The following is a 26,678-nucleotide window of genomic DNA, read 5'->3' as shown; positions in this document are numbered from 1 at the left end:
GGCTGAGGCTGGAGTAAGGCCACAGTCCCCTCTGACTGAGACTCGCCTGCTCCCTGTGCCCTGTCCTCTCCGTTCTCCAGCATGGTGTGCCTGTGGTTCCCCGACGGCTCCTGGACAGCAGCTCTGACTGCTATGCTGATGGGGCTGAGCCCTCCCCTGGCCTGGGCCAGGGACCCCCCACGTAAAGGCACACCTTGGGGGGTGAGCTATTGTGCGGTGGGCGAAGGAAGGGCCATGTCCCTTATAAAATTGTGACATTGTTTCAGTAAATACATATATTTATCATATGCTTCCCCAATTCTTTCCAAAACAAAAGGAGTCTGGCTGCTTGCCTTCTAGAGAGCTGTGTAAGGGGCTCCATATATATAGGCCATTTCTTCTCAGTTCTCCTCCAATCAAAGCTCTCCAGCATTGCATCCCATTCTCTCGCTGTCCTAAAAAGATTTAAAATAATGATGTTAAAACAATTCTCCATCTGGCAATTCTTTTTATTATGTTGAGTTGTCCTAGAAACGGGAAAGTTTCTCTCAAAATTTGATGGGAAGTCAAAAGGAATTAGAAGGGCCTCTCCTCGAAGATGCTGTGTTGTGGCCTCAGCAGGACCTGTGACGTTGGTGCCTCTCCCTAATACGGGGGATGGATCAAGAGGTCTCCCCAATGATCTTTCCTTTCTCCCTGAACCCCAATGTTTATAAGGCCTGTATCCCTTATAAGGGAGGCTCTCGGACAGAAGGTGGGGTGAGTGCCCTCTGTTCCTCCATGGAAAGCGCCCGGCAGCGGAAGCAGAGACCCTTACGACGGGGGCTGAGCCTGTCGATGAGGAGCGTCTGGGGGTGTTCTCTGAAGCCTTGAAGAACTCCAGGCACCTTCTGAAAGCCTGGCCAGGTTCACGTTCATTATGCATCTATTTTGAACCTTTGTAACTATCAGTTTCTCGTACATCTGCCATTTCTCTGGCCTGAGCCTACAGGACAAACAAGATTCAACTAGTAAAGGATAAATTATATGAAATTCTGTTTTTTAAATAAAAAATAGTCAAATATCAGTAATTTCATAGGTTCAGACTCTACACTTTGACCAGGAGTATAGAGTATGTAGGTTACTTACATCCCACAGACTCAAAGTCAATAATCAAATCAAGGGAACTCATTGGCCATCTGGGGTCTTGGCCCCAAATTCCATACGGTCACTTGTCATGTCCTCTGTTTTCCTTAATTACTGTCATGCAGGGTGTCATGCGGGGTCTCAGCTCCCGCTCCCCACATAAGAACGCAGGACATGGTGAGGCCAAAAAGGAACACCCACGAAGCCATAGATGGGGGAGTCATACCACTATAGTCTCATCGGAGTCTGGATTCACACGACGTGCGACCTGCTGTCCGCTTTTCTGCCAACCGACTGACTCCACTCTCCCAAGTGCAGCCGCGGCAGTTATATCAGTGGCCAATTAGCTAACCAGCCACAGCCGACGGCCATCTACTACCCGAGCCAGCACCTTTCCACGTGAGGCCGAGAGCCTGGAAACTGCTCTCTGGGGCTCTCTCCCTACAATTACCATGCTTGGTTACCTCCACTTCCAGTTCTTCCCTATTTTTTCTCCAACTATGTCCTCACCATTCCTGAGAATCCCCAAAGTTTGCACAGCCCTCAAGCTCTATAGCAGATATATCAGACGAGATGAAACTTAATGAAATTTTCTCTCGTTCTTAAAACACCATTTACTTACCTGTGATGTTTCTTTCAACTAGTAGGAGAAGAAAGAGGAAGTTTGTCTGAATTTCTCACAGGAAGAAGAAGGGATATAAAGTGTCATCAGAGTAAAGACTATTGGGGCTTGAGCCCCTTCTCGTTTTCCAGGATCCCCACAATGATCAAGTCCCAGCACCCCAGGTTTACTCACTTAGACCACAAGTACCCATCTGAGCAACAATTCTGTACTGGGCTGTTCTAGGCTCAGAGAATTCTATTTGAATAAGAGAAAACAGCCCCCTATCATGGAAATTACCTAAAGTCAGGGAACAAAGTATAATAAACATTTAACAAAAAAATTTCAGAGTAATATGTGCTCTGAAAAAAAAAATCAGGATTATGGGACAGAGAGAACTGGATTCACCTGACTTCAGTTCAAGTGGCTGGGGAGCCCTCCCTGAGAAAGTGACATTTAGAGACATTTGAGACATGAATGATGAGAAGCCAGCCATGTGAAAACCTAAGGGACAATTGTTCCAGAGAGGGGGACTAGGGGAAAGGACAAAGTGTGGAGATGTGTGCTGTGTTTACGGGTCAGGAAGGCTGAGGTGGCTGAAGCACAGCAAGTAAGTTCGGGGTCGCACAAGAAGAGATTGGAGAAATCAGGAGACAAATCATATTTGGCCCCGACGGCCATGGTAAGAAATCTGATTTTTATTTGAAGAGATATGTGAAACTACTGGAGGGCTACAAGGAGAGCCAACTTACATTTATTTTAAAAACTAATTTTATCTACATGTAGAGATTGGATTGTGGAAGTTCACAAGTGGAGTCAGGGAGACCATTTAGGAGCATGGAAGATTTCTCCAGGGAAGACATGCTATGGCTTCATTTAGTGTGGCAATGACAAAGACAGTAGTAAAAATAATGTGAACAGATTTGAGATAGATATTTGTATGACTTGTTAATGAATGAAATAGGGGAGGCGTAGAAAATCAAGCTTATCCGCAAGTATTTTGTCTTGAGTAATTTGAATAAACTTGGTGCTGCTGTTTATTGAGATAGGGAAGACTGTGGAAGAAAATAATTTGAAATGAGTGGCTAAGAATAAATATTTTGTTTAAGTTTGAAATGATTTTTTGACATTTGTGTGGAGCTGTCAAGAGGTCAGTTAAATATAGGAGCCTGGAGTTCAGGGGCCAGCCAGGGCTGGAAGTATCTATGTTGGTGTCATCAACACATGTATTCTATTAAATTCCAGGAAAGTGAAGGAGGTCATCTAGTGAGAGAGAGAGTGTGTATAACAGACAAGAAGAGGCCAAGGGCCAATGAGTCAGCAAAGGGGACTGAGAAAGGGTGCCAGTGTGTTAAGGAAACCAAAAAAATGTGATGCATGCAAGTGAAAGAAAGTAGTTTTTTTTTTTTTTCCAGAGGAGGGAGTGGCCAGTGTGGTGAGAACCACTAAGAGGTGGGTGAAGGGAGAACGTGACAGAGAAGTGAGCAGTGGGTTTGCTGATCTTGATGTTTGCAGTCAGTGGAGCGTACAAGATACAAACTGGATTGGACCATCTGAAGAGAGCATGGGAGCTGAAGAAGGGAAGGATGGATTACAGATGACTCCTTTGAGTAGCTGACCTCAGGGGCCGTCTGTGATCAGGGTTCAGAGAGTCAGCTGGACCTAAAGTGTAAGAATAAAAGAGCCTAAAGAGAGGCTGAGAGGACTTGCAGTCATCAGCAAGGAAGCACTAGAGTGGCCTTGTATGCAGAGGTAACTGGTTAGGCAAAAAGACATTGATTATACAGCCAACAGTTATTAGTGACCTAGAGTATACCAGTCATCAAGATAGGAGATGAGGCTGGAGTGATGACCAAAAGAAATCTGCTCTCCATCAGCATGGAGCACCGGAACATTTTGCAGTTCGGTATATAACTCTTATATCTATCCTATCTTAACTGTAGCAAATAAAAGCATAATAATCTATAGACTCTAAAATTCAAAGTGTTTAAGAATCTTACCCAATGTCATATAGTTAATGCTAGAACCCTGATTATAAAACTCTAAATATCTAAAAATATTCAGATTTTTAGATATATCTAAAAATGAAATCTAAATAAAATCTAAATGTAAATAAAAATAAATATCTAAAAATAAAATCTGAATATCTGACTATCTTCTATGTCAGCATACTCCTTTTGTATTACATTCGTGTATGTTCCATTATTATACATAAACCAATGTTTCTACCCTTATGTGTTCAAATTGGTAATTAATGATAAAATTAATTGAAGATGATTGCCAAATGATAATGAGATATTTGCTTTAAGAAGTTAAGGAATAGAAAGATCTTGTGAGCTTGCATTCATAAGGATTATAAAAATTAAAATAGCAATATATTTATTGAGTATTTATTGTATGATCAGCATTAGGAAGAATCACTATTTAATTTCACACTTAACAAATATCCTGTGAGGAATATACTGTCATTAAATCTATTTTAGAGGTAAAGAAAAAAGGTCCATGGATGTTAAAATCTGACCTGTGTGGAAAAGCTAATATTCAAATTTAAAATTTCTAATTCTAGATCTTGTACTTCTAACCACCACTAGTGAACAGTAGCTTAGTTGAGTCTAAATTATTGATAAAATTTCTGATGTTGCTGTGTAACAGTGTGTGACTTAGGGTTGGGGGCAGGGAGACGCAAGGGCTGCTAGTTCCAATAAATGGGAAATTTTTATTCATTTTACATTTGTTATATGAAAAGTTCCATATGGGCTCACATTGTGTGCAGGCTATCATAGGCAGGTGTTGAAGAACACCAAGTATTAAATACACTCCTTCTGAGATTTTATTAGCAAGTTGGCCTAGGGTTGCCAAATAAGATAGAGGATGCCCAATTAAGTCTGAATTTCAGAGAAACAAGAATTATTTATCTGAAATTCAAATTTAATTGAGAATCCTGTATTTTTATTCGCTATATCTGGCAACCTTAAGTTGGGTACATAAGCATGGATTAATAGTGCTAGCCATATAAGCTACAGTGAAAAATAACTTCACACATTTATTTTTCACCTTTCTCATGTGTCAAGGAGGTACTAGAGAATATGTGAATAGTAAGATGACCAGAATCCACTGCTCTCTGCCATCATTTCTGAGCAAAGGTCTCTACTCAAAGTCTGGGACATGATCATTTTTTATAAACTGTCTATATGAGAATGTCATCTTCTTCTTAGTGTCTCCCCTTCTGAGGGGACCCAACTACGGAAATGAGAGTTCTACATCTAGCCAAAGCAGGTCATTTGATGGCTACTGGTATTATTGGGAGTAGGAGACAAAGTTAGAACATCAATTAGTTGAGGCATTGAACAAGAATAAAATGGCTGTGGCTGTAGTTTACTACTATAGGTAAGTAGTGAACCAGAGGCAGAGAAATTAAGAAAAAAGATGATATGAAGGATAAATGATATGACTTGGTGATTGGTTGGCAAATCAAAGAAATGGGTAAACCTTGATCCTGAATAAATTTATCTTGCTGGAAAAATAGTTCTGCATTGGGACCAGATTCATAAAAAATACAAATTTCATGTAAGACCAAGATTTTCAACAGATATGATATTTGCAAAACTTTCCATATACTTCTCAGCTGCTCCATAATTAACAGTGTTTTTTCACCACAGATCTTTCCGATGGTTCTTCACCCCTCCCCCCTTCCCAACCATCCCAACATCTGGCAATATCTGAAGCCATTTTTAATTCTTACACGGGGGTGTTTTCTGATAACTCGTGGTGAGAGAGCTCAGGGATGCTGGTAGGCCTCCTACTATGTACAGAACAGCACCCCCAACCACAGAGAATGATCTGGTCCAAAATGCCTACAGTCCCAAGGTTGAAAACACTGCTTTACACTGTGCTGCTTCTAAAAGTTCTAGATTCACACTTTATTCGTATACACACATTCATATTCCAATTCAGTTCTTCATGGTGTGTTTTAGCTTATCTCATTACCACACAGTTGTAAACATTCAGCACTTTCTTGTTGAATCCATTCAGTCAACTGAAGTTTAAGATTTTCATTTTTATTTTTTGCCTCATGCAATGTTTTTCAAAATATCATGAGTTCTTGGCCATTGTATCTCTATTAACTTCCAACAGCTTGTTTATTTTAAGTCACAAATAGTGGTGACTGCCACAAATATTTTTCAGTAAAAATGCCTCAAATTTCTGCAGTAATTCTGCTTTCCGCATTATTGGTGATATCAGAAGCTTCAATTTATTCATCTCACTTTTAACCACAGCATCAGTCTTCTGCTTTCTGAGCTTTCTTGATTTGGAAATGCAGAAAAGGGATGTGGACTTGTTTTGGGACTATGGTTTAATCCTTTTTAAAATTTTGGTAGTTTCCTGTTGCACTTATATAAAATCCTACCATCACCCACAGGCTTTTCAGCAGCAGCTCTGCCTGGTTTCTCCAGCCTAATCTTTCCCCTCCTTCCTCTCACTGTGCTTCAGAGAATTGTTTTCTTTTGGCTTCTGGAGGAAATTCATCAATTCTTTCAAGCTTTTATCTGAAATGTGCCTCCCCTTCTTCCAAACATATACACACACACTGTTTTCCTCTGGCTCACACCAACTTAACCTTTCACGTCACATCTTAAATGTCACTCATAGACCAGTCTTCTGACACTCTGACACCTTAATGTAATTTAGACCATCCTACTCTGTTAACACGTCTGACATTTTTCACTTCCGTTTAAATTCTTGTGTATTTAACTATTTTTCATCACCTTCACTAAATTTTGAGCTCCAGGAGTGGAGGGAAGATGTCTGATTTTCTTTCTTTGGATTCCCAGGGGCAGCACGGTCCTGGCACAACATCAGCAGTAACCAATGCTTACAGGATGAGGTGGACAGGTTTCAGGAATGGCTAAAGAGCTGTGGGATGAGAGGAGGAAGTGGTATCTTTAGTGTGTAGGTTTCTCGAAGGAGGTCGTGCAGGAGGCGGTGATGAGGGAAAACTCTGTCTAGTTCCAGCTTGGGGGTCTGCAGCCACGCAAGGAACCGGAATGGATCCCAGTAGCTCCTGATCTGAGGTGTCTCCCCTGCTCCGCCGGCCTCCCTCCACCCGGAGATGAGAGGTGAGCCGGTGGATGCTGGTAGTTGGGGGCACAGGTGTCCTGCTGCCCTCACCCTGCCTGGGGGCCCTGCATTGGGGAAGGGGGGGCATCGCCATCAGTCTGTTCCCAGGAGCCCACCGGGTGAACGCATCTTTCCTGTCCCCACAACACATTTCCTGTAGCAGGGTAAGTCCGAGTGTCGTTTCTCCAACGGGGTGGAGCGAGTGGGTTTCCTGCCCAGAGCAATCTACAACCGGGAAGACTACACGCTTCGACAGCAGCTTCGGGACTTGGTGGCGGTGACCAAGCTGGGGCGGAGGACTGGAACGCGCGGAAGGACTCCACGGAGCAGATGCGGACCGCGGTGGACTGGTTCTGCAGAGAAGCTACTAGATTTCTAAGAGATGCCTGGTGCATCAGCGAAGTGAGCACGGTGGGGGTGGTGTGTGTGTGTGTGTGCGTAAGTGAGTGCTTGGGTGCGTGTGTAGTACTGTGAACGTGCACGAGTTCTGAGGCGACGTGTGAGGGTGTGATGTCTGGGACACTGTGTGATTTTTGTCCGTGTTTGTGATTGTGAGGCGAGAGTGTGTGAGGGGTGCGTGTGCGCTGAGGTGGGACAGAGAGTGTGTGTGGTGGTGGGGGTTGGCCTGGGGTGTGAGGACCCGGGGGGAGAGTGGGGGTGTGAGGACCCGGGGGAAGAGTGGGGGTGTGAGGACCCGGGGGGAGAGTGGGGGTGTGAGGACCCGGGGGAGAATGGGGGTGTGAGGACCCGGGGGAGGGTGGGGGTGTGCTGGAGGGAGGCTTCAGGGGACCACGGTGGCCACTGTGGACAGGTGACATGGGGGAGAGCGGCAGTGCGGGGACAGGAGGTGGAGGAAGAATTGATGGGGGGTCAGAGGTGAGGGAAGGGAAATTTACGGTGGTGTCTGTGGTCGGGCGGAGGTTTAGGGGAGCAGAGATGAGGAATGTGAGGGGGGAATATGAGGCCGTGAGTCACCGTCTGTCTTGGCTACACGGCTCCTTAATTCTGAAACCATTCGAATAAGGGTGCTGTGTTTGTGCATAAACATTTCATTGAGAAAAAGTATTAGACTAATTTTTGAGGAGTGGGAGGAACCTCTGAGCCACCACTGATCTTTCTGAGGCTTCTTTTAGTTCTAAATTTCCTGTTTTTTTCCTTAGTATATGTATTTTTACATAGTTGAAATGATTATGAAACCAGCTTTTTGAATTATAATTTTGTTACTTAACATACTGTTATTATAATGCTAATAGTATTTAAGTAGTTACAGGTTGTTTCTTTTTATAATTGTAACAATGTACCTCACATTCCCCTTTGTCACATCTTTTTTTAATATTGCCAAATAATCCGTTGAAAATGTACATTTTTTTAAACAATTTTTATTTATATGTTTTTTTTTGTTTGTTTCTAAAGCTCTTGAACATTTTTCACATATTTGTTGACTGACTGTTACTGCTCTAATAATTATCTGTTGTCTATTATCTCTGGGGTCCTGTTGTTTCTATCTGTGGTCTTATGTGTTCTCTACACAGGAAGATTAACACTTTGCTAATATTTGATTCAGCATTTTCTCTGGTTTGTAGTTTACATTTTTATTCAGTTCATTATTTTCCATGTTATGAATTGAAACATTTTTGTTTATGAAATATACTGCAAAATTGTTAGCGATGATTTACCATCATTCTTAAATCTTGTGGTATTATAAAAATGTTTCCCCCTCCCCTCAGGTTTCTCCTTTAAAAAAAAAATTAGATTGGCAAGATGGTGGATTAGATAAATGCTATGCCTAGTGCATCCCAGGATCACACCAAAATTACAAATAAATTATAAAACAATCAACCTCAAGAACCATCTGAAGACTATCTGAACAGAACCCCTATAACTAAGGATATAAAGAAGAAGCCACATCAAGACTGGTAGGAGGGGTGGAGGTGTGAAACCAGCTAAACCCAAACCCACAGATAGTGGTTGAACACTGCAAGGGATATCTCAGTGATGGAAGTCCTCCTAGGAAGAGGGTGGGATCCCAGCCACATACTGAACTCCCCTGTGCTGGGAAGAGGAGTTCCCACAACATCTGGCTGTGAAAATCAGCGAGGACTCTGTCTGCCTGTCCTGGTGAGAAGAAAAGTGGCTGGAAACCCAGATGCCCTCTTAAAGGGCCTGCACACAGCCTCACTTGCTTACAGACACTCACTTGGTCTCTGGTGGAGGAACAGCAACTCAAGAGTCATCAGAGACATACAGGGAAAGACTGAGTTGTGTGGCTTCAAGGCAAGGGCTAGAGGGATAGCAGCCATTGTCCCTGTCTGGAGCCTGCCTCATGTGCAGCCTACAGGAGAGCACCATGTTTTCTATATTGAAAGGCTTATGTTTGAAGCCTCCCCCAAAGGCTTCAAATACTGCCAAATGTAAGACCACATTGGTATCGTAAAATCTTCATGTGTGCACTACCGTGGTGACACCCTGGGTCTCCACCCCAAGCAGCTAGTACTGCATCACCTGGGGCACTCTCGGCTACTGAGCAGCAGGCCCGCCCCACAAAATGCAGAAAACTTTTACAGCAGCAGACCTCCTGCAGCACCCCAGGAAGCTTTTGTTGGGGGGGCAGTGAGCCACAATCTGCACTGCAGCCTCTCTTGTACGGTTCTCAGGGACCTGTAGGCCTAAGGTGAGTGGTGGCAGGCCAGTGTTCTCAGGGCATTTTTGCGAAGTGGTCATGGACCCGCACCAGTGCAAGAACAAAAACTGCATTAACTTTGTAAAAACCACTGCTCACACTATGTAGCTCCCTAGAGCCCCTCCCCACCCACTTAGACCTGCATTGCTAGTGGCATTCTCAGGGCCTGGGCAGCTGGCCCTGCTCCACAAGCTATGGAAGACTTTTATAACAGCAGATGGACTGCGGCTGCCGGGGAAACTTTTGGGTAGGAGTGAGCTGCAACTTGCACTGCAGCTTCTCTTGGGCAGCTATCAGGGATCTGTGAACCCAAGGTAAGTGGTGGTTGGCTGCAGTGTTCTCAGGGCATTTTGCAAAGTGTTCACGGGCCAATGTAAGAACTGAATCTGCATTAACCTTGTAAAAACCACTGGCCATGCCTCCTGACTCCCTGGAACCCCACCCCAACCAGCTAGTGCTGCATTGATGAAGGCACTCTCAACATCCAGGTCACCCAGCCAGGCCTGTGCACCTAAGGAGGCTCTTTCAATGGATGAGCCTTACAAGCAGCTGACAGATGGCAATAGGCCTAGGGGGCCCTGGGCCTTTGCTAAGCTGTCCCTGGTCTAATACTGGTGGCAGCTGGCCTCAGTTCACAGCAAGCCCACCACCACATGCCTCCAGGTCCAGCACAGGCAGCAGCCAACTACATATAGCTTTCTAACTCCTACCAGGTAGCTGCAGGTCAGTCACAGGGAAAGCTGAAACTGGCCTGCAAGGTAGCCACTCCCAATACACACCAGAAACAACACACCCAGAGGCCAGCTTTAGACCACACCAGAGCACTACCTGGTAACACCCACAAGCAGCACACCAAAAAGGTGGTCTCAACAGGCAAAAGAGCCCAGAAGCATGAATCCCCCTCTGAGGGATCAGCCCCCACACAGCAGCTAATACATTGTGGGCATAGCCAGTCCCCACAGACAGTCAGCCTGGGAGTCAGTCCCACCCACTGATGCACCAAAAGCACTCAGGACTCAACTACAATAGGAGACCACACTCAAAGGAGACTCTAGGAACACACACACACAGAACGTCAGGAAACTGAACCACTGGACCACACAGGACACATACTACCTAAGGTCACCCAGCAAAGACTGAGAGACATAGGAGATCTACCTAATACACGGAAGCAAACACAGAGAGGCAGCCAGAATGAGAAAACAAAGAAACATGTCCCGAATAAAAGAACAGGAGAAACCTCCAGAAATGGAACTAAATGAAATGGAGGCAACGAACCTACAAGAGACAGAGTTTAAAACACTTGTTATAAGAATGCTTACGGAGCTTAGTGAGAATTTTAACAAAGAGATACTAAGCATAAAAAAGGACACAAAAACCATAAAAAAGAAATAATTGGAAATAAAGACTACAATAACTGAAATGAAGAGTATACTAAAAGGAATCAATAGCAGATTAGATGAAGAAGAGGATCAAATCAGCGATTTAGAAGACAAGGTAGCAGAAAACACCCAATCATGAAAACAAAAAGAAAAAAGAATTAAAAAAACAAGATGGCTTAAGGGACCACATCAAGAGTAATGACATTTGCATCATAAGAGTACCAGAAAGAGAAGAAAGGGAACAAGGGATTGAGAACCTACTTGAAAAAATAATTGAAAACTTCCCTAACCTGGTGAAGAAAATAGACATATAAGCCCATGAAGTGCAGAAAATCCCAAAGAAGATGAACCCAAACCAAGACACATCATAATTAAATTGGCAAAAATTAAAGACAAAGAGAGAATTCTAAAAGCAGCAAGAGAAAGAAAACTACTTACTTACAAGTGAGCTCCCATGAGACTATCAGCTGATGTCTCAACAGAAACTTTGCAGGCCCAAAGGGAGTGGGAGGAAATATTCAAAGTAATGAAAAACAAGAGCTTACAACCAAGACTACTCTACCCAGCAAGGCATTCGTTTAAAATTGAAGGAGTGATAAAGAGCTTCCCAGGCAAGAAAAAGCTAAAAGAATTCATTAACATCAAGCCAGTATTACGAGAAATTTTACAAGGACTTCTTTAAGCAGAAGAAAGGAAAAAACAAACAAACAAATGAAGATCAAAAATATGAATAATAAAATGGCAATAAATATGTACCTATCAATAATCACTTTAAATATAAATGGACTAATTGCTCCAATCAAAAGATTTAGGATAGCTGAATGGATACAAAAATAAGACCCATGTATATGCTTTCTACAAAAGACACCTCTGATCGAAAGACACGTAGACTGAAAATAAAGGAATGGAAAAGATATTTCATTCAAATGGAAATGAGAAAAAAGCTGAGGTAGCAATACTTACATTGGACAAAATAAACTTTAAAATGATGACTATAATAAGAGACAAAGAAGGACATTACATAACAATAAAGGGATCAATCCAACAAGGGGACATCACCCTAGTGAACATTTACTCACCCAACATAGGATCACTGAAATATATAAAACAAATATTGACCAACATACAGCAGAGATCGACAGTAACACAATCATAGTCGGGGACTTTAACACCCTACTGACACCAATGGACAGATCCTCCAGACAGAAAATTGACACAGAAACAGCAGCTTTAAATGACACACTAGACGAGATGGATTTAATCGATATTTTTAGAACATTTCACCCCTAACCAGCAGAATATACATTCTTTGTTTTCCCTCTTCTTCTGCCTCCCCCCCCACTCCGGTTCAAGCCGCTGTTTCTCAGTCTAGTTGTGTAGGACACAGCTCCCTGGCCCATGCTGGTATTATGAGCCTTGCGCTTCCCCCTGCTGCTCGGCTGAGGCAGTCAGCCGCTGGTCGTCGGTCAGCTGCTCAGAGCAGCTCATGGCAGCTCTTGATGCCAGCACTCATGGTGGCTGCCAGCTACTCACACTGGCCACCAGCAGCCCACGGCAGCCCATGGCAGCACACAGCAGCTCACACTGACCTCCGGCTGCTCACTGCAGCCCAGCTCCAGGGAGAGCCATTGTTCACAATCTTAGCTGTAGAGGGCTCAGCTTCCTGGCCCATGTGGGAATCAAACCCACGACCTAGGTGTTAGGACCTCGGCACTCTAACCACCTGAGTCACCAGGCTGACCCTATACATTCTTTTCAAGTGTACATGGAACATTTTCCAAGCTAGACCACATGTTAGGCCACAAAACAAGTCTCAATCAAATTAAGGAGACTGAAACCATATCAAGCATCTTCTCTGACCGCAATGGTATGAAACTAGAAATTAATTACAAGAAAAAAACTGAGAAACACACAAACACCTGGAGGCTAAATACCATGCTACTAGATAATGAATGTGTCGACAATGAGATCGAGGGAGACATCAGAAGATACCTGGACACAAAAATGAAAACACAACGACCCCAAATCTATGGGACACAGTGAAAGCAGACCTAAGAGAGAAATTCATAGCAATGCAGGCCTACCTCAAGAAATAAGAAAAATCTTAAATCAATAGTCTATCTTTACACCTAAGGGAACTGGGAAAAGAACAGCAAACAAAGCCCAAAGTGAGTACAAGGAAGAAAATAATAAAGATCAGAGTGGAAATAAATGAAATAGAGACTAAAAAATTACAAAAGATTAATGAAACCATGCAAAAGATCAATGAAACCTGGTTTTTTGAAAAGATAAAAAAATTGACAAAACTTTTACCAGACTCATCAAGAATAAAAGAGAGGAGACCCAAATAAATAATCAAAAATGAAAGAGAAGTGACAATGGACATCACAAAAAAATAAAATAAAATAAAAGATAAATAAGAAAATACTATGAGTGGGCCGGCCCAGTGGCTCAGGCGGTTGGAGCTCTGTGCTCCTAACACTGAAGGCTGCCGGTTCGATTCCCACATGGGCCAGTGGGCTCTCAACCACAAGGCTGCCAGTTCAATTCCTTAACTCCCGTAAGGGATGGTGAGCTGCACCCCTTGCAACTAAGACTGAACACAGCAACTTGAGCTGAGCTGCCGCTGAGCTCCTGGATGGCTCAATTGGTTGGAGCACGTCCTCTCAACCACGAAGTTGCCGGGAGTCTCCTGCAAGAGATGGAGGCCTCACCCCCTGCAACTAACAATGGCAACTGGATCTGGAGCTGAGCTGCACCCTCCACAACTACGATTGAAAGGACAACAACTTGACTTGGAAAAAATCCTGGAAGTACACACTGTTCCCCCAATAAAGTCCGGTTCCCCTCCCCCAATAAAATCTTTAAAAAAAGAAAAAAGAAAAAGAAAAGGAAAAAAAAGCAAATGCTATGAGCAACTATACACCAACAAATTGGACAATCTGGAAGAAATGTATAAATTCCTAGAAGTATACAATCTTCCAAAGCTGAATCAAGAAGAAACAGAAAATCTGAACAGACTGACGACTACCATGAAATCAAATCAGTAATCAACAAATTCCCAAAAAACAAAAGTCCTGGACCAGGCGTCTTCATAGGTGAATTTTATCAAACATTCTAAAAAGAATTAATACCTATTCTCCTCAAACTGTTCCAAAAAATCCTAGAAGAGGGAAGGCTCCCAAGCTCATTTTTCAAGGCCACCATTACCCTGATTCCAAAAAGACATTACAAAGAAAGAAAACTATAAGCCGATATCTCTAAAAAACTTAGATGCAAAAATCATCAGCAAAATATTAGCAAACTAAATTCAGCAATATATTAAAAAGATCACACACCATGATCAAGTGGGATTCATTCCTGGGATGTAAGGTTGGTTCAATATCAGCAAATCAATGGGATACACCACATTAAAAAAATGAAAAATAAAAATCATGTGGTCATATCAATAGATGCAGAAAAAGCATTTGACAAAATCCAGCATCCATTTATGATAAAAACTCTCAGCAAAGTGGGAATAGAGGGAACATACCTCATCATAATAAAGGCCATATATGACAAACCCACAGCTAACATCATACTCAATAGGGAGAAACTAAAAGCATTCCCCTTAAGATCAAGAACAAGACAAGGATGCCTACTTTCACCACTTTAATTCAACATAGTACTGGAAGTCCTAGCCACAGCAATCAGGCAAGAAAAAAAAAGGTCATCCAAATGGGAAAGGAAGAAGTAAAACTGTTATTCTTTGCAGATTACATAATACCATATGGAGAGAACCCCAAAGATTCCACCAAAAAACTATTAGAACTGATAAATGAATTCAGTCATTGAACAGGATACAAAATTAATATTCAGAAATTAGTTGCATTTTTATACACCAATAATGAACTATCAGAAAGAGAAATTAAGAAAACAATCCTATTTACAATTGCATCAAAAAATAAAATAAAATACTTAGGAATAATTTAACCAAAGAAGTAAGAGACCTGTACTCAGAAAATTATAAATCATTGAAGAAAGAAATTAAAGAAGATACAAATAAAGGGAAGCATATACAGTTCTCATGGATAGGAAGAATTAATATAGTTAAAGTGCCCATACCACCCAAAGCAATCTACAGATTCAATGCAATCCCTATCAAAATACAAAGGGCATTTTTCACAGAACTAGAACAAATAATCCTAAAATTTATATGGAATCATAAAAGACTCCAAATAGCCATGGCAATCCTGAGAAAGAAGAACAAAACTGGAGATATAATGCTACCTAGTATCAAATTATACTACAAAGCCATAGCAATCAAAACAGTATGGTATTAGCATAAAAACAGACACATAGATCAATGAACAGAATAGAGAGCCCAGAAATAAATTTATGGCTGTATAGTCATTTAATCTATGATAGAGGAAGCAAAAATTTACAATTTACATATAAGGACAGTCTATGCAATAAATAGTGCTGGGAAAACTGGACAGATACATGCAAACAAAAAATGAAACTGGACCACCTTCAGACACCATATACAAGAATAAACTCAAAATGAATTAAAGACTTAAATGTAAGACCCAAAACCATAAAACTCCTAAAGAAAATATAGGAAGTAAACTCTCAGACATTACCCTTAGTTGTATTTTTACTGATATAGCTTCTTGGGCAAGGGAAGCAAAAGAAAAAATAAACAAATGGGACTACATCAAACTGAAAAGTTTTTACACAACAAAGGAAGCCATCAACAAAACAAAAAGACACCCTACTGAATGGGAGAAGATATTTGCCAATGATATATCTGATAAGGGGTTAATATCCAAAATTTATTTTTTAAAAAACTCATACAACTCAACACCAAGAAAACAATCCAATTAAAAAAATGGGCAGAGGCTGTCTGAATAAGGTCTTGGAGCTGCAGTCTCCCCCTTTGTTATTTGTCTTGGCACCAGAGTATCCCCTATCGGCCACAGGATGTCCACACCTTTTGTGTGAGGTGGGCAGCCTGGGAGGGGTAACCAGCTCCCATGCACCCTTGTCTTGCAAGACTCCCAGCCCACCCTGCTTGGTGGTGGGACCTCCTTCCCTAGCTCCTGAGGACGAGCTCGTTAGCCCCAAGCGTCTCTCCCTCTTCTCCTCCCTCCCCTGCTCTCTCCACTTTATCCACCTGAGGCACCAGGCAGCTAGGTGGAAGTCTGTCCTAAGTAAACGCTGTCTCTGCCCAATCAGTGGACAAGCCTTGGGAGGAGGCTCGGCAGCTCATGTTGTTGTCCTCAGCCCCTGCCCACCATGGTCAGCTACCTCACCTCTTCCTGCTTTTGCACCCGCTCTGCCTGGGTCTCTCAGGCCAGGCAGCAGCTGTGTGGTGCAGCATCTCAGCACCATCAAGTTGGTTAGGCCTGTCCAAGTTCTAGAAGTTTCCTAACCTTAAAATATCAGTTATTCTCTTCTCCTTGGATCCATGAAAAGTGTAGCCCATTGGAGGGAGGGTCAAGGCCTCAGCCCTGTGGGTCTGAGCTCAGTTTCCCCTTCAGTGAGAGGAAGCAGCAAGACAGACCTTAGTGCCTTATTCCATTGCCTTCCTCTGACCTCCCGGCTCCTTTGGAGTGTGGTTCTTCTTTTCTCCCTATCTCTGTCCGTCTGTCACTTAAACTCTCACTCCCATTCACAGATATCCACCTGAGAAGAATTACCCTCAAGTCCCCTACCCCTACCCTGTATCCTGTCCTGAGGGCTGCCCCAGGCACGTGTCTCCCCAACCACCACCAGGGCACTCACTAGCAGCTTTAGCCCAGGACAGAAAAACTGTGCTTCAGACAGGTGCACTCTCCGCCTCTTCCTACCCAGCAGGCCCCTGCCTCTTACCTGACTAGGAGGATGCCACAGTCTGTTACCACAGACTGGCTCCATCTGACCCCCTTCTGGGCACCAGGGACTAACTGAGGTTGCAGGCCTCAGACTTGTCTCATCCCAGAGGCATTGGGACGAGAGGATGGGAATTCTGTCCTCCCACCCAGATGTGGTTTGCCACTCGTGGCTGCCTTTCTGAGTGTATTAAACACTTACTTGAGGAATCACCTGTTTACAGCCAGAGGAGAAACATGCCCAACATGACGTGGAGAGCGCCCCTCTGGAGGGCCTGGTCTCCTCTATGGCATTGCCAGTGGTGGCCCAGAGTGAATGAAGGCAGAGATGCCAGGGGCAGGGGGTCACGCCCTGCACTCCCTCTGCCCCCTGACCTTGCGGTGCTAAGACCACTCGTCACTTTCCTCAGCCTTCTTTTCCCTGGACAACCCCCGCCTCTCATCCCCTTCCTCCAAGATTCTCAGCTCTTTGACATATCAGTTGTCTCCTAGAGGACCAGTGTTTGGACAATAAGATTAATATTTCTCTTTGAGTCTTTTTCTATGAACAGGAAAAGAGCTGGCATTGTAAGGCTCTTCTTTCTCTTGTTGCTACTGGCTGTTTACCTTTCTAAAAAACAGATCTTCATAGGATGAGTGTTTGGGTTTCAGGTTTGGGGTATGTTTTGGAAGCTTGGAGAAGCAGGAGTTGGGCTTCCACCCCCTAAAGAGGGGAGCCTAACTGTCCTGGCCTTGTTCCATGAGACCTGGGCTTCCATTCCACCTACCAAATATGCCTCCCACCCTTGGTCCTGCTCATGCCACCTCCCATGTGGAGCACTGGTGGCTCTGTCTCTCGTGGGACTCTTGCATTATTGTCCCCCACGACTCCTCTCCCCTTCCTAGGTCTGTCTGGTGGCCTCCAGACAGACACACCTGTTGGGTCTCCTAGGAACTGGCAACCTGACAACAGCCAAGCTTGAACTATTCAGCTCTTCAGGCCGAGGGGCTTGGGGCTGAAGTCCAGAGACACTGCCTCGGCCATCCCCCCACTCTGGGCTGAGGCACAGCCTTCGGGACGGCACAGGCCCGTCTCTGACCCTGCCCTGCTAGGCCTGGAGGGCAGGGGCTCCTTCTGGGGAGAGGCCCTCACAGGGAAGCAGGAGGTGTGACTAATGTAAGCATCCACAGCCATCACTGAGAGATGACCCGACTGCCATTGGTTGCCCGGAGCACCCCTAAGATTTCAGGGGGCAACAGAAGGGAGGCCCCCACATCTTTTTCCATAAAAGTCCACAGGAGGAAGGAAGTTCATTTAGGGACATTTTAAAGACATCTTTTGTGCCTCAGGGGCTTCCTTCCATCCGAGCAGGGGAGTATGCTGCAATGATTTAATAGTCGTGTGCGGCTGACTTGGTGAGAGGTTTCAACCCGGGCACAAAGTTCATTTCAAATACTAGTTAATCTATTTTCCTTTTCTTTTTTTGCACAGAAGCTGGTAATCTAGGACCTATATGTGAACAACTTTATATGAATATGTTTTGGACTCGGTTTACTTGGGTTGGTATGATACATTATATTTAAGTTCCTTGAACACTGTGGATTCCCCTAATGTGTATGAATGACTGAGGCTTTGTAAATGAAGGGACATTTGTGTGAATCAAGTTATTTGACAGGGTCAAAGAAGCCACATGTGATTTGGAGGGAAAAAAAAATGGGCAGAGGACCTGAATAGACATTTCTCCAAAGAGGACATACAGATGGCCATTAGACATATGAAAAGATGCTCCATGTCATTAATCATCAGAGAAATGCAAATAAAAACCACAATGAGATACCACCTCACCCCAGTCAGAATGGCTATCATCGATAAATCAACAAACAACAAGTGCTGGCGCGGATGTGGAGAAAAGGGAACGCTTGTGCACTGTTGGTGGGACTGCAGATTGGTGCAGCCACTATGGAAAACAGTATGGAGATTCCTCAAAAATTTACAAATAAAACTACCTTATGACCCAGCGATTCCACTCCTGGGTATTTATCCAAAGAAATCCAAAACACTAATTCAGAAAAATATATGCACCCCTATGTTTACTGCAGCGCTATTCACAACAGCCAAGATATGGAAACAACTGAAATGCCCATCGATAGATGGTTGGATAAAGAAATTGTAGTGCATTTATACAATAGAGTATTACTCAGCCGTAAAGAAGAATGAAATCTTACCATTGGCAACAACATGGATGGACCTTGAGAATATTACGCTAAGTGAATAACTCAGACTGAGAAAGACAAATACCATATGATTTTACTTACATGTGGAATCTAAAGAACAGAATAAACGAACAAACAAAACAGAAATAGACTCATAGATACAGAGAACAAACTGATGGTTGCTAAATGGGAGAGGTGTTAGGGAAATGGGTGACAAAGGGGGAGGTATTAGGAAACACAAACTAGTAGTCACAAAATAGTCACGGGGATGTGAAATATAATACAGAGAATACAATCAATAATGTTGTAAAAACTATGTATGGTGTCAGACGGGTACTAGATTTATTGGGGGGATCACTTCATAAACTATATAAATGCCTCACCAGTGTGCTGTATAACTGAAACTAATATAAAATAATGTTGAATGTCAACTATAATTATATGCACACACACACACACACAGAGGGTGCCAAAAAATGTATACACATTTTAAGAAAGGAAAAAACTGTGTTAAAATTACGCTGATGGTAACCATTTTGAGCACCTCTTGTATGATAATAATTGCAGAAGTCAAACATGACGTGTATCACGTGACTTTTGTTACCAGTATATATCGACTATTACAATTTTAATACAGTTTTTTTCTTTCTTAAGATGTGTATATATATTTTTTGGCATCCTCTATGTATATATATACACACACACACACACACACACACACACACACACAGTGACAGGATGTAAAGCACAGCACAGGGAATGTAGTCAATGGAATTGTAATACCTTATGTATGGTGTCAGAGGGGTAGTAGACTTGTTGGGGTTATCACTTTGTGAAGTATGTAAATGTCTAATCATTATCTTATTTTGTACACCTGAAACTAACAAAAAAAGAGACAGAGAGAAAAAAAGTTGAGTTGGTAGGAGAAAAAATATATTTATTGAGGCTGGTAGTGCCAGGGATTGCCTAGGGCACTACGCATACACATTAATGAGTTCCAGGCCCTGCCCTGAACACAAATGTCAGGTTAAAAGAGAGAAAACTGCAGAATGATAACGATTCCAGTAATAGATCTGCTTGTTGGCAAAGAAGAGAGAGGGATCAGCGGAGTGTAAGCATAAGAACTTTTTAAATGATGCATGTTTTGCTCCTTTCCCTCTCCTCCAGGACTCAGGCTTTTCTGGCACTCAGCTCTCAGAGAATCACCCGTGTCCTTCCTGCTTCCCAGGGTAGAACATTTCTAGGTGTTCTCAGGTGTGAGTGTGGCATTCCCAGGATGTCATGCTCTAGCTCACCATCTACCCGCAGCTGTCCCCAAGTTTGTCCACACGCTTTGACTGATATTTTCTCTCCCAGTAAACAAGGATAATAAATAGCTCACATATATTGAAGGCTAAATTCCAGTTACTGCTTTACATATTTTGGGTGCATTGATCCTCACATAACCCTAAGAGGTAAGTTAGTGTTATCCCCCTTTATAGGTGAGAAAGCTGAGGGAGCGAGGAATGTAAAAATTCTCCCAGGACCAACCAGTAAGAGGCAGAGCCTGGTTCTGAATCAGGCAGCCCTGCTCCAGAAATCACGCTTTGAATGAATGCATTATGTGCCTTGCAAAGATTTGTAAACACTTCAATTCAACAATGAATAACTACTTCACACTAGGAACAACATCCCACAAATGTCCTCAGCATCTCTCAAACCTAATGGCCCGTGCTGTAAGGACTAGACCCAAGGCTCATGCTGACTCCTGGGGCCACATGGCCCGCTGTGAGGGAGGCCTGCCCGAGACCTGATCTGGGACTGGAGCCTGGCGGCCAGACGGCAGCCACCCAAGCAGACGTCCTCTGTCTTCCTCATGTACTTCCCCACCCCCTTTTCTCTCCTAGCTGAGCCTACAGTGACTGTGTATCCTGCAAAGACCCAGCGCCTGCAGCACCACAACCTCCTGGTCTGCTCCGTGAATGGTTTCTATCCAGGCCACGTTGAAGTCCGCTGGTGGCGGAATGGCCAGGAAGAGGAGGCTGGGGTCGTCTCCACGGGCCTGATCCGTAATGGAGACTGGACCTTTCAGATGCTGGTGATGCTGGAAACAGTTCCTCAGCGTGGAGAGGTCTACACCTGCCAAGTGCAGCACCCAAGCCTGACGAGCCCCATCACAGTGGAATGGAGTGAGAAGCTTTCTGACCTCACAAGTGCCTCACCCACCACGAGGGGACTTTCTTATCCCTGGGTGTCAGGGTTCTCCTCTCCCCGCCCCATGTTTTCATTGGCTCACGTTCCCCTGTCCTTCAGCACAGCTCACAGGGTTGGGGGTGTCAGTGATGGTTTCTATAAATACTGTAGCTCCTGGGGAGGCCCGATGCCTGGAAGGCAGAGAGGACGTGGCCACGATTGAGTCTTCTCATGATGTCACAGCTCATGGTTCTCCCTTGGCCCTGGACACCAGTTGGCACTTCTGTACCGTTGCTCTGAGTTGTTCACTGTGACCTGAGAAGAGGTGCATCCTCTTCAACGTGGGGACCTACCTTCCTGACACAAGGGGAGTCCAGTCTCTGCGCTGCCTTCTATGAGCTCTGTCACTCTAGAGAAGCGACTCAACCTCCCTGAGTCCCAGGCTCCTCGTCTCTCAGATGCTGCAGTAGTGACCCGTGTCAGGACTGTGATGTTTCAGTGAGTTCAGTGCCTGGTCCTTGTATCTGCTCAGTGATTTTTAAATCTCTTCCCCAGAAATGGCCAATTATTCCAGTTCTTCCAGGGCAGCTTTCTTCCCTGTTCTCGAAGTTCTCAATCCTGGGAGTCTCAATGAGAGAACTTGGATTTCGGGAAAAAAATCACTAAAAGTAGCTTCTTGTCTCAGGGGCACAGCCTGAATCTGCACAGAGCAAGATGCTGAGTGGCGTTGGGGGCTTCATCCTGGGTCTGCTCTTCCTCGGGGCGGGACTGTTCGTCTACTTCAGGAATCAGAAAGGTAAGGAACCTGTTGGCGGCTGAGACTCCCCAGCGGCTTTATGGGGGAGGAAACAGGACTTTGCTCGAGTTAGTTCTCTGTATATCGGAGGCCTGTATAAAGTCTTTCTTTACATGGTTAATATCAAATTTCCTGGAAATCCAGAAATCAACACTTCATGGTTATTTGTGGTTGAAACATAAGGAATTGTGGCTATAGAGGTAAGAAAAGGGCGAACATGCAGAGAGATAGTGGGTGAAGAGCCTAGGGTAAACGAAGGAAGAGCCACTAGGGTTACTACAATTACACTGGATTTACGTGACAGAAACTTCACGGGTTGCCGCTCTGTTTCTGCTCTCCTCTCTGCTCTGGCCTCATGAGACAAGGGTTGTGATGTTAAAGAAATCTCAGGTTTGGGTCCAGGGCTGTGGACATTTTATCTGGGGACAGACTTACCTCCATATCTTTCAAGTATATATCTCCCCTCTCTTTTTCCAGGACACTGGACTTCCGCCAACAGGTAATGCCCTTTAATCCTCATTTAGAGACACATTTGGATTCCCTAGAACAGAATGTAGAGGTGACAGACAGGAGATAGAAATAGTGGGAAGACTTTGGACCTGACTTCTGGTCAGGCTGTTTACACTAAATTTCTTCTTTCCATTTAATGAAAGGCCTGCTCTCTACAGTAGCTTTGGCTTAGGGTGATGTCAGAATTTTTTCTTCTTCTTACTTCAGTGCTATAACAGGAGGCCCTGAGAGAGGGGAAAGGAAGATGCTTGTTGAGCTAGGTCTGGAAACAACACTCTCCTCTGTCTGTAGGACTTCTGAGCTGAAGTGAAAATGGTGACACTCAAAGAAGAAAGAACTTTCTGTCCCAGTTTCTTTGTAGCGTGAAAAGTTTCCCTATTTGGCTCTTATCCACAAAGAGGGCTTCCTCAGGATCTGGTTTGCCCCTGGTTCAGTGATCCTGCAGAAAATGTCTTCCCTAAAGGCTTCCTCCTCCTTTGCCTTTGACCCGGAAGTTCCTAACACTGATTGCAGTACTTTATCCTCATTCTTCCCTAGTCCTCTTTGTTTTCAACCCTCACTGCCTTTCCTGTGCCTCTGAACTCACTTTCTGCATACATTTCTTTATACAATTTTTTTCAACTAAATATGGAATGAAAATCATCTGCTTCATACACCTTCAAGGACAAGTAGAAAGAGTAAAGAAAAGAAGGATTTCATCACAATACAGTAACGATTTTCATTTATATTCCTGAATTTTCATCACCTGTGGATCTGGAAGGTTTCCTTTTTTCCTTCCATACTTTTTCATGACTTTTCAGTATTCTGTAGTTAGGTATGTTCACCAGAGCTAAGAGAAAACCCTTAATGAACCCATGTCATGTGGGTATCCTACATCTTTGTGTTCTCAAAGACAAACACACAGGTTACTTCACCCCATGGGATACAGAAAGGGGACAAGTACAAGAAATGCAGATAACTTGTAAAAATGTGATGCCTTCACAATTTTTATAATTATGTTCTTTTGTCTCTTTTCTCTGATTCTTTAAAAAGAAAGTATCTGAACTTGGGTACTTCTTGAAGTCCTGTTTTGTTAGACTAATGGTAGTCTTCAACACTTCAATCTTTTTCTGTCTCTCACATAAAAATCAGTGGTATGCTGACTCTTGACTTCAGATGCACCCTGCCCCATAAATAGGTCTCAGAGGCCATCAGGACAAAACCACAACTCTCATGGAAAATATGCAGTTCTGAGGCCCTTTAGATAGTGTGACAAACTCACTACCTGTCACAGGAAAATCCTTTCATGGGTCTTATCTTAGCAGAAACCAGAGACTGCTGGGGAACAAAGGGGAATGTATGAATGCACTGATGTACATCCAAACAATAGAATACTCTGCACTGAAATAAAAAAAATAAGAATACTCTGCTATGGAATAGCCTCCAAATTGTGTTTGTAGCAAGGAACAGGAGAGTTTCTGTGCAACATTGTGCTTAATAAGATAGAGGAGAATAGGAATATACAGTTATATCCATTCATTTTATCTATCATATTTATCCATATTTGTCTATGATCTATATTCTTAAACTTGTAAATAGAAACAATGGAAAGACTTTTGAAAACTGGCTGTCTACAGGGCAAAATGAGGGAATAGGTTCAAGGAAACTGGACTTTTCTGAATATACCGGGGGTGCCAAAAAAAATGTGGGCCAAAGGGTCCACACAAGTGGACCCTTTGGTCAGCGTTGCTCAAGCAGTAGTTCACCATCATCAGAAGTGTCTGGACACTGATGGTAACCACTCTGAGCACCTCTTATAATTGCAGAAGTCAAACGTGACTTGTATTCATATTTTCTTATTGGTATATATTGAGTATTATAATTTTAATAAGTTTTCCTTTCTTAAAGTGTGTATACATTTTTTGGCACCCTCTGTATATCTTATTTAATAAGTTTTAACTTATTAAATACTTATTCAAATATTTTCTGTAATAAAAATTTCAATCAAAAGGTTAAAAAGGTAATACATAAAAACTAAAACAAACTGTAACAATTGAAACAAACTGACAAAAAGTATATGATGGGCAATGAGCTAGAAAAATAAATTAATCAAAGGTTTCCAGTCCAAGAGGGCAGTGCAGGAAAACTCTAAATTCGCCTCCTCCCCTGTCACATTAAATCTACACCTACAGATAGAGCAATTCCCTCTGAAGAAGAAATGACAGCTAACTGAACAACTTCTGCACACAAACAAAAGAGAAACCACATAGAAACAGGTAGGAGAGACAGAGATATGGTACCGTGGGAACCCCATCCCCAGCACACTGACCTGCAGCAGGGAGGGACCCTGAAGAGCCTATGTGCAGACTCACCACCCTGTGGTTTAAAAGCAGTGGTTTAAAGAGCACCTCGATTATACAGGAAGGAAGTCCATTTACTAACACTAGAGCATCTGCTGAGTGGGAGGTGAACTGCAGGAGGAACTCTGGTGCTGGACAGTGGAAAGTGCAAGTCATTCATTGACCCTCGCCCTCTCCCTTGATCTCACGGGCATGAGCACAATACAGATGCTCTAGCCAGCCCGTCTTGGTTGTCAGAATGCATACCAGACCCCAGGCCCACACCAGCTCCGTGGCTTCTCCCCAGGACTCCCCACAGCCCACACCCACTTCAATTACAGCTCCAGACCCTTTACCCCCAAGGTCTCCTCATGGCCCACTCCTGCTACCGCTTCATCTCCAGTTAAACAACTGTAGACACACAGTACACATAGTCTACAAAGGGGAAGTTCATAAACAAGGCTACCTCTTCAAGACTGTAACAGGTTGCTGTTTCACCTACTTCATAGAAAAAAACACCGAGAAACAGCCAAAATAAGGAGACAGAGAAATATGTTCCAAATGAAGAAAAAGGGAAAAGAAAAAAACAGAAAAAGAACTAAATAAAATGGAGATAAACAATTTACCAGATAAAGAGGAGACTCAATGAACTAGGGAGAAGAATAGATGAACTCAGTGAGAACTTCAACAAAGAGATAGAAAATACTAAAAAGGACCAATCAGAACTGAAGAACACAATAATTGAAATGAAAAAATACTCTACAGGCATAGCAGATTAGTTGATGCAGAAGAATGAGTCAGCAAGCTAGGATACAAGGTAGTGGAAATCATTCAGTCAGAACAGCAAAAAAAATTTTAAAAAAATTTTTATTGGGGAATATTGTGGAACAATGTGTTTCTTCAGGACCCATCAGCTCCAAGTCATTGTCCTTCAATCTAGTTTTGGAGGGCACAGCTCAGCTCCAAGTCCAGTCACCGTTTTCAATCTTTAGTTGCAGGGGGAGCAGCCCACAATCCCATGCAGGAATTGAACCAGCAACCTTGTTGTTGAGAGCTCATGCTCTAACCAACTGAGCCATCTGGCCGCCCCTCTGGAAGCTCAGCGGCAGCTCATTGTCTTCAGTCTAGTTGTGGAAGTCACATCTCACTGGCCCATGTGGGAACTGAACTGGCAACCCTGTTGTTCAGAGCTCACGCTCTAACCAACTGAGTCATCTGGCCGCCCAGATTTTTTTTTTTTTTAATGAGGAAAGTTTAAGGGACCTCTGGGACAAAATCAAGTGTACCAACATTCAGGTCATAGGAGTCCGAGAAGGAGAAGAGCAAGAGAGAAAGGGACAGAAAACCTATTCAAAGAAATAATGAATGAAAACTTCCCCAACCTGGTGAAGAAAATAGACATCCAAGTTTGGGATGCACAGAGAGTCCCAAATAAGATAAACCAAAGACGCCCCACACCAAGATATATCATAATGAAAATGCTAAAAGTTAAAGATAAAGACAGAATCTTAATGGTAGCAAGGAAAAGCAGCCAGTTATGTACAAAGGATCCGCTAGTTACATACAAAGTATCCTTCATAAGACTTTCAGCTGATTTTTCAACAGAAACTTTGCAGGCAGGAAGGGAATGGCACAAAATATTCAAAGTGATGAAAGAAAACACCTACAACCAAGAATACTCTACCCAGCAAGGTTAACATTTAGAATAGAAGGAGAGATATAGAGCTTCCCAGGCAAAACCTAAAGGAGTTCATCACCACTAAATGAGCATTAAAAGAAATGTTAAAGGGACTTCTTTAAGTGGAAAAAAAAAAAAAAAGACCAAAATTAAAAATATGAAAATATAGAAAAGAAAAAAAAATCTCACAGATAAAGGCAAACATTTGTAAATGTACTGGATCAAACAATTATAAAGCCAGTGTGAAGAATAAAACACAAAAATAGTAAAAGCA

General features: G+C 43.1%; 1 pseudogene; it reads left to right on the top strand.

The window, feature by feature from the left end:
- LOC117020900 (DLA class II histocompatibility antigen, DR-1 beta chain-like) lies at nt 1–21,936 on the top strand (annotated as a pseudogene).
- Nucleotides 21,937–26,678: the final 4,742 nt, after the last annotated feature.

Source organism: Rhinolophus ferrumequinum, chromosome 3 (genome assembly GCF_004115265.2).
Source record: "Rhinolophus ferrumequinum isolate MPI-CBG mRhiFer1 chromosome 3, mRhiFer1_v1.p, whole genome shotgun sequence".
Lineage (NCBI taxonomy): Eukaryota > Metazoa > Chordata > Mammalia > Chiroptera > Rhinolophidae > Rhinolophus > Rhinolophus ferrumequinum.
This window is presented reverse-complemented; position numbering and strand designations above follow the sequence as displayed.